At 53.2% G+C, this 14,958-nt stretch overlaps 1 protein-coding gene across 14 annotated transcripts in view; it reads left to right on the top strand.

Moving 5' to 3' along the window:
- Positions 1–14,958, top strand: part of UBR4 (ubiquitin protein ligase E3 component n-recognin 4) — a 1,723,360-nt gene that overhangs the window by 738,591 nt on the left and 969,811 nt on the right. The window lies entirely within an intron of this gene.

Here is a 14,958-nt window from a genome sequence, read left to right as displayed (position 1 = left end):
GGGGCATCTGAAAAACTCAACTAGAAAAGTTGGTCTGTATTATTGAATCTGCTTTGCATAGAGCAAGTGTGAAACTTGTTAACTAACAAATTGGTCAAAATGGAATTTGAGTGAGACAATTTCATGAAGATATTCTGTTGACCCACTGTTCCTTTGAAAATTCCAGCTGAAACATGTCTACCTGAACAGATGACTGAGATATAGAATTCTCCAAGTGTGAGAAAGTGGCTCTATATATACTGGGCCAAAGTAAGGTACAGTGTGTTTAGAGACCACCCACCCCAGAGGTATAACAGAGGTTAAAGTCGGGGCTCACCTTACTCTCTAAAGTGGTAGCTTGGTGGAGCAGTAAGGCAGTACCAGAGGACAGTGTAAAGCATTTGTTGTATACACTCAGTCAGCAAAAGGTTTCACACACTCAAGGACTGAACTCCAGGCCAATTGTTTTTATATCAAAAGATATATTTGTTTTAATTTTAGAACCAACAGGTGTCAATATATACTTTTCTCAATTATGAGTGATCTCAGGTAATTACTTTGCAGAAAGGAAATAACTTTGTAAACACGAGGTACAGGGGTTGCAGTAGGCAACACAATTCTAAACACAGTCTAACATTGAGGTCAATAAGTTTTTCTACAAAAAATGCAGTTGATTACTCTGTAAATTACTTTTGTAATCCCAGGACTGGATCCTAGATTCAGTCCTGGGGTCTAAGCTGAAAACAGTTTAGTAAAAACGTTTTGGTTATTGCAATGATTTTTAAGGAATATAAAGGTATTTTAAAAGTTCACACTTAGAAACTTTTCAGTGAAAACATAACAATGTTATCCAATGGGAGAAAATTCAGGTCACAGGTAAAGTACGTTCTCGTTATTTTTGTAATCCAGTACTGGGCTCCTAGGTCCAGCACTGGGATCTCTACTTAAGACAGGTAAGTAATTACGTTTCAGTAGTTGGTACGATTTTTAAGAAATATTTCAAGTTTTTAGGTTTCGCTGGGGGACGGAGCCGTTAGGCTCCTCCTCCAGAGAAATCTATTGAGTACAGTAAGGCACTCTGGAACACGCCCCCCGTCCCATTGGCTAGCTCCATAATTGGAGCCTAGCCATTGGACGAGGGGCCTGTCCATCAATGCCGGACCAGACACGGGGGCGTTCCCGAGATTCTTTGGCTTTTGCCGACGTCACGCGACGCAGGGAACGCCCCCGAGTCTCCTCCGGCCGGGCCGTGCTTGCTGCTGTCCTGCCTTGTGTCCCTCCTCCCGCCGTCCCCACGTTTCCCGCCTCCCTCCCGCCGTCCGTTCCTCTCGTGTCCTTTCCCGCCCCCCTCCCGCCCCCTGTGTCCTCTCCCGCCCCCTCCCGCCGTCCGTTCCTCTCCCGCCCCCCCCCCCCGTGTCCTCGTAGGTGCTGCCGCCATTTTTTTTTTTTTTTTAATCCGCGGCTGCCCACGCCGCACTTGTGCCAATTTTCGTGCCTCACGCCCCCTGTGTCCTCTCCCGCCCCCTCCCGCCGTCCGTTCCTCTCCCGCCCCCCCCCCCCCGTGTCCTCGTAGGTGCTGCCGCCATTTTTTTTTATCCGCCCGGGGGTCAACCGGCAGCTGCTCGGCACCTTGGCCGAGGCACGAAGGGGCTGCGACCGCATTGGTGGCTCGTCGGCAGAGGCGCGCTCTGATTGGCCGCTGCAGTGGGCCTGTCCCCGTGAGCTGCGCCGCCGTTGGTTGGAGCCTCGCCGCGTCATCAGGATCTGCCCCGGGAGCCGCGCTGTGAGTGGCTGACTCCGGGGGAACCCTCAACGTCAGCGGAGGCCAGTGGGAGCTGCGACGGGGGCCGTGCCTGCGAGGGTGAGTCTTCGGCCCAGAAGCTGGGGGAGATCGCCTTCCACCCCGCACCCGCTGAAGAGAGGAAGTATGTTATGTGAATCATGCATGATTTATACATTAGCATTAACGGGTCATTGCAACAGTCGTTTTGGTAATATGGATGGCGTTCCAGTGGGTGATGTACAGTAGCTGCTGGGAGGGTGCTCTGAGAATGGACAGTGGAAATGTACTCATGTGTCGATGTGCCTGTTCATCGCTTGCCTTCTGTGTTATCTACGTTGAATCCTGCCGGCCCTGCCTGCTGTCCTTTCTTTCTTTATTTTCCCGTATCTTACTTGTTATTATTTGCGATCCTTTTCAAGCCCAAAGGCAGTGCTTTTGTATGAATTGTCTATTAAAAAGCCCCTGAATCCTACTCTGTTCTGCAATCCTGTCAAGTAGCCTCACACCAAATGTGATGCATTTGGCTACTGCTAGCCTTTTACAGACATCGCTTCGACGCTTTGCATTCTGGGATTTGTACTGTAGATTTCCGTTATAAATATGGTCTTACACGTTGGTTACAGGGATTTGACCTTGCGGCGACATAGCTGTCACTTCACATAATAAGGCTGTTGTTTATTATTTTTGGGGAGGAGAGTGAGAGGGTCGAAGCTAAAATAGCACTATGAATGGTGTTACTTGTCGACCTACAGCGTGAAACTGCAAGTTCCAGCATGCTTAGCGATGAAGCCCGAAAGAGCAGGACTGGTCGATTGAATTCCTTATGGCAAATCACTGTTAGTTGAATAAACCCATTTCACCAATTCTTTCTGCTGTTAATCGCCCTTTTGCGTGTGAATTGTGTTTCCTGGAGGGTAAACTCCATTTCCATATGTGTACTGTATTATTTTCAAAGTGAACACTTGTGTCTTTCGTGTTGGCAGGGGACCCATTTTTAAACTGTTTGCTTGTTGTGTACAGAAAAAAAGAGTCGAGCAAATTATAAGCAGAGATAATTTGCAGTGTTTGGCTGGCTGTGTCAGCGGTTGTTTGCCTTTGTTGCTCGGTATCTGTGGCCTGCTGGAGGCCTGGCCTGCTGGATATTTGGCAGTGCACCGGACTGCTCTTGAGAGCTGCATTCCTGGAACATATTTGATGCAGCTTCTGCTGAGCAGGAAATGCCGGGATAGCTGATCAGAACGTGGATGTCCAACCTCACGCGTGGAGAGGAATACTTTAACTGTTGAACATCTGAAATATTCTTTTAGAGTTTTCTTGCTTTTTTTTTTTTAACAGAAACCCACGTGTACTTTTCTTTAGGAATGCTGTCTGCTGAATGTGCACCTAAAGATGTTATGTTGTTGTGGTTTGCAGATTCGTAGAGCCTGCCATCACCCGATCTTCTCTTTTTTATTGGGTTTTATACGAATTCATGCCAGCCATCTGTTTTAAACTGTATTCCTGATGTATTGCTGGTTGCATATGCTTTTATGATTGTAAAAAATAGAATACAGCTTTTTGAATGGAATGGAGTCAGCAGTTTTGACATTTAAGAGAACAGGATTATGTAGACTTGGCAGAACAGCAGTAAATGCTTCAAGCATTTCTGACACATCATGTTCTTATCACAGCTGACTACTGATGTCATCACTAGATTGTAATAGGTAGGAAAAATAGAGACTGGATTCTTTAGATGGACTGCAAGCTCTCATGTATAGTAGTGTTACTACACTGTCCTTAAATGTGCAGCTTTAGTATGCATGTTCTCTCTCATAGCAGCTTGACAGGTGCTATCAGAGCTAGACATGTCCTATTCTTTTCTATTCACATTGTTATTCTGAATCACTCAGACCTCAAGAAAGCACAACGTTGGTTCTCCGATGACGTAAAAATTACGAAACTTGCTCTGCGTCAAGCTGAACATAGCCTTCGTCAAGAGCAGTGGCTTCAAAGGACGGCCCGGATGGGGGTAGGCGAGGGCGACATGCCCTGCCCTTCACAGTCCATGGGGTGCCTGCCATCCAGAGATAGGCAGGGAACGGTAGCCTTCATACCACAACTGCCGCTACAGGAGAGAGAAAACTGGACACTATTACCAAATCTACTTGAAATGCCTGTTGACTCAACCCCAGACGGATCTTTTCTTTGGGAGTCCGACCTCTCGCCCTTTTGTCCTCCGCCGGCCTCTGCCACAAATATTTGGCTGTTTTTCACTTTTCTCTGGCGCCCGTGAAGCCTGCGCCTATTGGTAGATTAATCATTCTTTTCGAAGAAATTCGCCCCTGGGCGCATTTCTTAAATGTTTCCCAACCTCTGGGCACACAGAGGCAGCCGGCTCACGAGCGTGCATGTGCGCAGGCCGCTCTCACAACAGGGTGTGCCAGTACTAGCCTGGATCAGGGGTACGAGATTGCGTGAAGATACAAGCTGAGGTGAGCAGTAACCCCCCCCCCCCAAACCCCTCACCCCATGTCCCCCCCCCGTCGGAGCTGGGATCGAGAGCCTGCGGGCGTGCGGTCTAAGTGTGGAGTGGGCTAAGGAACTGCTTCTGGAGGCCACACGAGCGCCTCGTTGTGCAGTGAATAAATAACATATAAAGAGCCTGGGCCTACGTGAGGTGCACTGGTCCTGCCAGCAGGGGGACTCTGGAGCTGGTGACTGCCGCCGCTGCAGTGAAGGCGGGCCCCTGTGTACCCAGTCCCGGAGGTAGTGAGTGCGGCGCGGCCTAGCCCCAGTTAATGGTGGCAGAGGCGGATGCAGGCCGGGTGCGGGCGGCGTCCCGTGAGCTGCCGAAAGGTGATAGGGGGCGTGGGTGGTGCCGGAATTCACTGCGTGCGGCTCTTGGAATTATGCTCTGGGGCTCTGTGTGTGGGCGTCTGGCTCTGTGTGGGCGTCTGGCTCTGTGTGGGCGTCTGGCTCTGTGTGGGCGTCTGGCTCTGTGTGGGCGTCTGGCTCTGTGTGGGCGTCTGGCTCTGTGTGGGCGTCTGGCTCTGTGTGGGCGTCTGGCTCTGTGTGGGCGTCTGGCTCTGTGTGGGCGTCTGGCTCTGTGTGGGCGTCTGGCTCTGTGTGGGCGTCTGGCTCTGTGTGGGCGTCTGGCTGTGTGTGGGCGTCTGGCTCTGTGTGTGTGTCTGGCTCTGTGTGTGTGTCTGGCTCTGTGTGTGTGTGTCTGGCTGTGTGTGTGTGTGTCTGGCTGTGTGTGTGTGTGTCTGGCTCTGTGTGTGTGTGTCTGGCTGTGTGTGTGTGTGTCTGGCTGTGTGTGTGTGTGTGTCTGGCTGTGTGTGTGTGTGTGTCTGGCTCTGTGTGTGTGTGTCTGGCTCTGTGTGTGTGTGTGTGGCTCTGTGTGTGTGTCCGACTGTGTGTGTGTGTGTGTGTGTGTGTGTGTATTTGTGTGTGGGGCTCTGTGTGTGAGCAATGCCAATAGCTCTAACTTTTCCAAAGGCGAAACCATTGCATTGTAAATGCTTGTTAAAAGTAGACAGAAGAAATTTCATAGAAAAGCAGACAATGGATTCCTAGGTAGAAAATACAGGTTACTAGTAAACACGGTTAGGATTACTTTTGCGGTTCAGTACTGGGCTACAAGGTACAGTACTGGCTTCTCTCCTGATCACAGGTATGGACTTCGGAATTCGGTATTCGGCTGATTTTATAGGAATATTTTTGAGTTTCAAAACTTCACACTAAAAAGATTTTTCGAGTCAAACCAGTCAATTTTATCCTATGGCAGGAAAGTGAGTTATCGGTTTTCAGGTGAGTACTCGACTGGTGAAGTTAAGGTTCTGGGCATAGACACAGGGGTCCCCCAGGGTCAGGTAGGTACAGTTGGTACACCCTTAGCGGCACAGGGTCAGCCGGGTGCAGAGGTAGTTAGGCCCAATGTCAGCCAATGGAGGGGAGGGGGCCTTCTGTTGGTGGCTGCAAGTAAGCAGGCCACGCGGCTGTGAAAGCTGAGCTCCTGGTCACTTACTCGGGGCAAGTGGGAAAGTAGAGTAGGGTAGTGGGTGCACTTCCAGCTGCACTCAGGCGGCTGGGTGCAGGGTGCTTTTGAGCTGTCGGGCGCCCAATGTTATTCAATGGAAAAGGTAACAAGCATTTACAATGCAATGGTTTCGCCTTTGGAAAAGTTAGAGCTATTGGCATTGTAAATGACAAAATTTGTATTTATGTGTTGGTTTTGAAAACAGATAAATAAATGGCATTGTCATTTACATTGCCATTAACTTAATCTCTCGCAAATGTGTGACGTATTGTACCCTACGGACGAGCTCAGCAGACAGCAATTACTACCACACACAGAGAAGTGTGGCTCAGGGGTTAGAGGCGGCAGACCCGGAAGCTGAGATCGGCCCTGGACCAGGGTTCAATTCCCCGCCTCGGCGGGTCTTGGGCTCAAAAATTCCACGGACTCGATAATTCTCGCTCCGGTGCCTTCTCAACTCACGGGTTCACACTCTGCGACTCTGGGCAATAGCTTGCTTAATCTCCACAACGGCCCCTCGCGGTGGGATGCCTGGCTTTCACCTTGTGGATACCCTGCCGGGGTTATCTCACAGGGGAATACCAGGACGGGTTCCCTAAGCAAGCGCCGGGAAACCCTTTGTGGGTAGCTGTGCGCTATATAAGCTCAAATACATACATACATACATACACACCCAGAGCCCCACACACACACCCAGAGCACCACACACACACACCCAGAGCCACACAAACACCCAGAGCGCCACACACACACACACACACACACACACACACCCAGAGCCACCCACACACCCAGAGCCATATTTATATATGTAAAGTAATTATCCAAATGTGGGCAATACAAGCACCTACGCTCAACAAGAGCTTTATCAAAGGGCTGGTTGGTGGCTGACCGTTTTGCATGAAGCACAAGAAATGTGCTTTATGGCTCACAGGCACTCATAAATGTCCTCTGAAGGGTAGACAGGCGCAAAGTTTCCTGGGAAGTAATGGAAGAGGAAAGGAAGAGAGGAAATGGCAGAATGAAGATTTAAGCGAGGGAACGAAGAAAGGGTCAGGGAAGAAGAAAAAGAGGAGACGTGAATAGAGAAAGAATGAGGGTGAACACAGTGGTATAAACTTGGAACACAGCTAAGTACGGTGGCCAGATTTTGAGAAGCAAAAACTGGGACGCAAATACCAATACCATATTCAGAACAACAGCTGCACTGTGTCCAAGGTAAAATCGCATGTATTGTCATTACTCTGCCATAAATATTTACTTGTATGCATGCTCAATAAACACATGAGCACAAACACAATCATAACCGTATAAATGTATTCCCATCAATATAAATAAAGTGGTAGTACCATATCATATACTACGTCCTTTAATCACGTTAATGGTTTGCTTTTTCGTGTTTTCGGATCCTATCAGGCGGCGTGAGGACAGAAGGGCGCAAAGTTTTCAGAAGCTCTGAGCCTGGTTCGTTTACTGCCGCCGCATCAAAATACACGAGAAAGAAACAATCCATGAATTCACAGTAGCAGGGCTGCTGCTAAACAGCAACAAAACAGAAGCGCAAGCTACAAGTTTTGGTGTTACAACCTGTTGTAGCGGGTTTTGTGGGGCGAGGTGCTGACCGATGCCACAATATTTTACTTCGGAATTATTGTGCATTAAACAGCGGTGTTGATTCTTCTCCAGGCGGCTTTGTTCTAGACTGGTAACAAAGGGTGAGCAGTTAAGAAGATATGCGGCACAAACTTTCCTGTGAAATAATGGCCATGAGAGGGAATCGGGAATAAGAAAGAGGGAGAGATGCGTGCCATTAAGTGTGAAAGAGGGCCAGTGAAAGAGAGGGCGGGGAAAAAGAAGCAGAACATAACGAGTGAGATTTGGGAGAGGCCAGGAAAGACAGGAAGAGAAGCAGAACATAACGAGGGAGATTTGGGAGAGGACAGGAAGAGAAGGCTAAAACGAAAACGACCCACATCATTAAAGGGGGAGAAAAGACACACGGCGAGAGCAGGACAAAAGTGAAAGGGTGCAAAGAAATTAAGAGAGAGGGTAGTGATAAAGCACACGAGAAAAGGGAAACAGAGCAGGGACAGGGACGAAAGGGGAAAAGAATCTCAAGCCGCGGGGTCAGGGGCGTGGAGCCTGGACTGAGCACACAGGGCCATCGGAGCAACCCCCGCCGGAGCGCACCGGGACCAGCCGGCAGCAACCCCAGGTAGGCAGCCTGGCACCTCTGTCTCTGAAATAGGTAGGAGTCAGAAACAGCAACAGGTCGCCTCTCTGACCTATCCTCGGAGCAATCATCTCTCCTCAAGGCTTTAATTCGTCATTAATGATACCATATGGGGCTGCAGTATAATCAGTGACTTTTGCAGGCCAGTAAACAAACATCTACAAAGCAAATGATAGCAGGCAGCCTCTTCAAAGATCTTTTCCTTACAACAGTCTGCAGGAAAGGAACAAAGCGCCAAACTGGGTTAGCCTAAGAGTAGATAGAACTTTTCATATCAATTTTATAAAAAAAAACGTTTCATATCAAAGCAATTTGTGCGCTTCCTTTTATATCAGTCCCCAGTGACCTTCTAAACACCTGGCATCATGCATGTTAATGGGTTTCTGGGTCTGCCACAAGCGCTGCCTCTGGGTATAAATATCCAGGCCTCTGCCCTCAATTTATACCACAGCAGCTGGTATCCTCGGCTGCTCCAGACATCGGCCCCTGGAAATGGCATACAAGTTTGAGGTTCAGGGCGCAACTGCAACACAGCAAGATTCCGGAATAAACAGAGCACAACCAAGCATGCGCCTAAAAGTTAGTGCTTAAACACACAGGCATGGTAGCACTAGAATACATTGTCATAATATCAACTGACATGAATATCGTCTCCTAGAAACAGTTTACTAAAATATCACACGGACAGCGGGAGGGGGGGCGGGCACACGGACAGAGGGAGGGAGGGGGGGCGGGGTAACAGGCTCACGGACAGTGGGAGGGGGGCGGGTGAACGGGCTCACGGACAGCGGGAGGGAGACGGGTGAACGGTCTCACGGACAGCGGGAGGGGGGCGGGTGAACTGGCTCACAGACAGCAGGAGGGGGGCGGGTTAACAGGCACACGGACAGCGGGAGGGGGGGCGGGCACACGGACAGCGGGAAGGGTGGTGGGCACACGGACAGCGGGAGGGGGGGTGGGCACACGGACAGCGGGAGGGGGGTCAGGAAACAGCCAGCGGGACAAGGCGAACAATGAACACAAATATCGGTGTAAAAAAAAAAAAAAAAGTACACGCCCACAGTGGCCACGTCTTCATGACGCTGCGGAGAGGGAAAGAATCGGCGGAACGCCCACCAATCGCCTCGGGAAATGACAGACCGATCTGAAAGAAACAGGTTAGTATTAGATTCCTTACCTTAGAATATCCCCAGGCGTCAGTCTGGATCCGGAAACTTTTGCGTAGCAGTACCCCTGCGCGTCGGTAGGCGTCGTCTATAGGCGTCCCCTGCGGCTCCGCGTCAGTCGTTGGCGTCGTGCGCCGTGATGACGTCGCTGGATTATATAGACGCCGCCTCCGCGCGCTGACGTCAGTTCTTCTTTTTTCCGCGCCAGTTAGCGCAGATCCGAGAAGTGCAGTACTCCGGTCTTTGACCAAAGTTTTTGATCTTTTGATCTTTTTGACTCTTCTTACTGTGCCAGTAGGATGCCCGGTTTTAAGAACTGTGATAACTGCGACCGCACGATGTCGGTCACGGACCATCACCGACTCTGCCTCCGGTGCCTGGGCCCCGACCACGACGTGGACGCCTGTGTCGATTGCCGGGCCTTGACGAGTAAAGCTAGGCGGGAGCGGTCCCGCAAGCTACTCGAGCTGCGGGTGTCGGCCCCGCGTCGAGAGAGGTCCCGGTCCGGCCGGAGGTCAAGGGAGCGGTCGCTGAGCCGTCACGAACGCTCCGGAAGTCGTCACCATTCCTCTGGTTCCTCAGGTAGGAAACACAAGAAGTCGGGGCGTCGTCATCGTACCCCCGACTCCCCCCGACGCTCGCGCGATGTGGCCGGGGGTTCGGGTGGCCCCACCCCCGCGGCTCCGCATGGGCCGCCGGCGTGGCCTGCTCCATCCCCTACGGTCCCTGGGGAAGGCGCGACGCCCGAGGAGATACAAGAGTTCCTCATGGCCATGAGGAAGCTGTCTCCTCCGTCGGGGCCTGCGGCGCCTTCGGGCCCTGTGTCCCCGTCCGAGGGCCCTAGCGGGTTGGGTGCTCCTGCCTCGACGCCGCCGGGTGCTTCGGCCCCGGCGCCGCCGACGGCACCGGTCCCGGCGCCGCAGGGCCCTTCAGGATGGACGCCGGCTGGTCAGCCGACCTCCCCGGCACCGATTCCATCGGGACTACCCCCAACGCCGTCCCGGCGCGACGCCGGTCCTCCTGCGCCGCCCCTATACCCTCTCCGACTCCGGTCACGGAGCCGAACCGGCGTCGCCCGACGCCGATGGAACCTGTGAACACCAAGGAGTCGGCCTACTATGTTGATCCCGAGTATGATGAGGAGGTAGATTACGGAGAGGATTGGGAGGAGTCTGAAGACCCTCTGACACGTGAATGTCAGTACAATGTGGACTGGGCAGGTGACTTGGGGTAGGCCAGTGGTCTAGATGAATCCCCTAACCCTGGCTTTGTCTCGCCTCCTACCGTGGCTTCGGAGGAGGGGGCAGCTTATTCAGTGGTGTAGATGAGGGCTGCCTAGGCCTTAAACCTTGAGCTCCCCGTCGCGGCTGTGAGGACTAACATCCTCACTGAGGTCCTCAAACCGCAGTTATGCCCACAGGAGCCACTGCTGCCGTTCAACAAGGCCTTGTCTGACTTTCTTTTGGGCACGTGGTCCAGGCCAGCTTAAGGTACGCCTGTTGATAGGAACGTGGCCAGACGCCACCGTCCGTGTACGGATGACCCCAAGTTCCTGTCCACCCATCACACCCCTGAGAGTCTGGTGATCCAGGCCTCGACTTCCCAGACCGCATTCCCGTCGGCCCCGCCCGACAGGGAATCTAAGAGGTACGACCAGTATGGAAAAAAGGTCTTCTCGTACCAGAGTCTGGGACTGCGGTCTTGCAACACCGCATGCCTCTTAGGCCGCTACACCCACTCTCTGTGGGATACGGTCGCGGACTTGCTGCCGGAATGCCCGCCGGAGGTACGGGCAAAGCTCGGCAAGGCTATGATTGAAGGCCGAGACGCAGCAAAATACTCCATCAGGTGTGGTCTTAATACGACCGACTCGCTGGGCAGAGCGATGTCCACGACGGTGGCGATTCGTCTCCACGCCTGGCTGAGATCCGCCAACTTCTCGGCAGATGTCCAGAATGCATTGATTGACATGCCGTTTGATGGCAGTCGCCTGTTTGGCGACAAAGCGGACCACGGGCTGAAGCGCTTCAAGGACTCTAGAGTCACGGGCAAGTCCTTGGGTCTCTCGACCCAGCGCCAGCAAACGGGTTCGTTTCGCTCCTTTCGTGGCCAGGGAAGGGGCGGTCCCACACCTGCTGCCAGCCACGCGCCGCAACAAAATTATCAACGTGGTGGCGGCCGTGGAAACCGCCGTGGAGGCGGTCGGGGACAACGGCAAGGTCAGACCACACCTCCTCCCGCAGCATCCGCCACAAAATCCTCCTAGTCCGTGCTTTCAGGCCCATGTGACGCCGGTGGGAGCCAGGGTTCGCCATCACCACTCCCACTGGCGCACAATCACCTCGGACAGGTGGGTGCTGCAGATCGTCCGAAGGGGCTACTCCCTCTCCTTCGAGACCACTCCTCCAGCCATGCCACCGCAGAAACACCGTGTGTCGGGGGACCACTTGACACTTCTGAAGGAGGAAGTTACGGCCCTCTTGGCCAAGGGGGCCATCGAGCGCGTTCCTGGGCCAGAAGTAGGGCGTGGTTGCTATTCCCACTACTTTCTGGTACCCAAGAAGGACAAAGGGGGCCTACGTCCTATCTTGGACCTAAGGAACGTCAACGGCTTCCTCCGGAAGGAGAAGTTCAAGATGTTGACATTGGCTCAGGTCTTGGCTGCTCTAGACCCGCAAGACTGGATGGTAGCGTTGGACTTGCAGGATGCATATTTTCACATCCCCGTCCTGCCGGCCCACCGGCGTTACCTGCGGTTCACGGTAGGCCAAGAGCACTTTCAGTTTGTCGTGCTCCCCTTCGGCCTTACCAGCGCCCCACGGGTGTTCACAAAGGTGATGGCGGTGGTCGCAGCCCATCTGCGCAGGTTAGGGGTTTCAGTCTTCCCCTACCTAGACGACGGGTTGTTAAAGGCGAGCTCGCCCCAGACAGTCGTCCACCACCTTCAGATGACGGCAGACCTCCTGCACGAGCTGGGGTTTTCCATCAATGTGCCGAAATCGCACCTGTGTTCCTCTCAGAAGCTCCTCTTCCTCGGAGCGGTTCTATACTTGGCGAAGTTTCGGGTTTATCCTCCGGAACGGCGAGTCCAGGATATACAGGCTTTGATTCCCATCTTCCAGCCGTTATCTCGGGTTTCGGTCAGGTTGACGCTGCGGCTGCTGGGGCTGATGGCTTCCTGCATCCTTCTGGTGCATCACGCCCGGTGGCGGATGCGGGCTCTGCAGTGGGACCTGAAGTTTCAGTGGGCCCAGCATCAGGGCAACTTGTCCGACCATGTCTTGATCTCGGAGGGCACTGCGAGACAACTGCAGTGGTGGCTTACAGACCGCGATTGGGTCAGAGGCAGATCCCTCTCCCTTCCCAAACCGGAGCACGTTGTTGTGACGGACGCGTCCCTCCAGGGCTGGGGAGGCCACTTGGGAGAGGCAGAGATCAGAGGCATCTGGTCTCCGGCGGAGTCCCGGCTCCATATAAACCTGTTGGAGCTACGGGCGATTCGTCTAGCACTGAAGGCATTCCTCCCCTTTGTCAGCGGAAGTGTAGTGCAGGTGTTCACGGACACCACCGCCATGTGGTACTGCAACAAACAGGGCGGGGTGGGGCCGTGGACCCTTTGCCAAGAGGCTCTGCGCCTCCGGCAATGGCTGGAACATCAGGGCGTGACTCTGATGGTTTAACACCTGGCAGGTTCTCTGAACACCAGGGCGGACGAACTCAGCCGTTGGTGCTCGATGGATCACGAATGGCGTCTGAACTCGGACGTAGTGCAAGGCCTCTTTCTGCAATGGGGAGAGCCTTGGTTAGATCTGTTCGCCACAGAAGAGAACGCGCAATGTCATCAGTTCTGCGCGTTGGAGTTTCCAAGACGGCACTCGCACGGCGACGCCTTTCGGCGCGAGTGGAGTTGCGGTCTGTTACACGCCTTTCCGCCTATACCACTTCTGCCCAGAGTGCTGAAGAAGATCAGGCGCGACCGGGCCCAACTCATCCTTGTGGCTCCTGACTGGACTCGAAGGTACTGGTATCCCGAGCTACTCAGCATGTCAGTCGGTCCCCCGATCCGCCTGCCCCTTCAGGAGGATCTTCTGTCGCAGCTGCAGGGGACGGTCCTTCACCCGAACCTGTCCAGCCTCCACCTCCATGCGTGGAGATTGAGCGGCGACAGTTGAGGCCATTTGACTTGCCTCCTGAAGTCTGTGATGTGATTCTGGCAGCCAGGCGTCCCTCCACTAAGTCGGTGTACACCTGCCGGTGGAGCAGATTTGTGGCATGGTGCACAGCAAAGGCTGTGGACCCTCTTTCTGCCCCTCTTTCCGAGGTTCTCCTCTTTCTTCATCACATATACCCCTTGAACACCAAGTGAAAGGACACCACACAAGTTGTTATGAAAATAAAAGTGTATTTATTTAGAACACAACAACCCTGGACTCTTTATGAGGACAGGGTGCTAAGCACAATACAAAGCTCTTAAGAAAATACAAAGTTGCACAATTTACACAAATGCCCGAGGGGCACGAAAAACCATATACTCAAAAAGTGGAATGCGAAATTACTAGCAGGTAAGTACTACTCTAATAGACTTTAGGATCGCTAGGACTGGACTACTGAACCTTCAGATTACTAGCAGGAGGCCTAGGGGGATCGGGTGCAGAGTGTGCACTCTCACGCGGGATGCGGGACAAAGTCTATGGTTGCTAGAAATTACAAAGTTAGTGTTATCGGACGAATCCGACTAGGTAGAGCTGAAACGAAAAAGGATCTGGACCCTTGGATAGCAAAGCTATGCTGGAGCACCGAAATGCTGAGTTTACCTAGCCCAGGGGCTGCGGCTGCATAGGTCTGAAAAGACGTCGGGAATCCTCGTTGCAGTCTATGGAGCCTGAAAGAAGAAGTTGCTGGCAGGCGACCAGTGAAGAGATTAGGATGGATCCAAGCCTGGATCGAAGATGGAGGACACCTTTAAGCAGAGGGGACCAAGTCCTGAATCACTAGCCAGTGATCAGATGGGCACCAGGATGGCACCGGATGGAGTCACCTCGACCAGGTGAGTTGGCGACGCTGGGCTCTGCAGTCTCACGGACCAGGAGGCGTTGTCGGCGACCAGGATGGAGGTGCGAGCTGCCCCACGATGGTAGCTGCTGTCCACGTCGCTGGACCCAAGATTGGGGCAACAAGTCTTGGCAAATGCAAGCCCACGCGGTGGACTCAAAATGGCATCTGGAGTGGACCTGGAGGGTCCGGGGTGCTCCTCCTTTGGAGGGGAGCAAGGGCCAGTCTGGAGCAACCAGACCAGCGGTTTTGATGTCGTCGTTCGTCGTCGGGAAGGCCACAAGCCAGCGGGCTAGTAGCCAGACAACGCGGTGAGCAGCAAAGAGCAGAAGGGCCCCACGCAGATCTGGTGGATGCTGGGGGGCTGGACTTCGGTGCTGGAGCTGCTCAGGGTTGGGGCTTCTCGGACCCCAAAGCACTCACTCGAGGATCCCTCCGCGGTCGTGCTGGGCAAGCGTCGTGCAGTCCTGAAGATGGCCGGCCTGAGGTCTCGTCACACCCACGAATCTCAGCTGGGCTGATGATGCAGGTTGAGGTCAGAGGTGCCAGGTAAGCCGGTTCTCGTCGAGCTGGGCAGTCTTGATCCGGAGGAGAGACTTACAGCAGACCGCGATGCTTGGATGGTGCCTGCGGATGCAGGGTGACTACTCCTTAGCCACAAGGGAGAAATCTTGAGAAGAAGTCGAGAGTTCCTTTTGTAGAAAGTAGTTTCAGGATTCAAAGATGA

Source organism: Lissotriton vulgaris, chromosome 5 (genome assembly GCF_964263255.1).
Source record: "Lissotriton vulgaris chromosome 5, aLisVul1.2, whole genome shotgun sequence".
Taxonomy (NCBI): domain Eukaryota; kingdom Metazoa; phylum Chordata; class Amphibia; order Caudata; family Salamandridae; genus Lissotriton; species Lissotriton vulgaris.
This window is presented reverse-complemented; position numbering and strand designations above follow the sequence as displayed.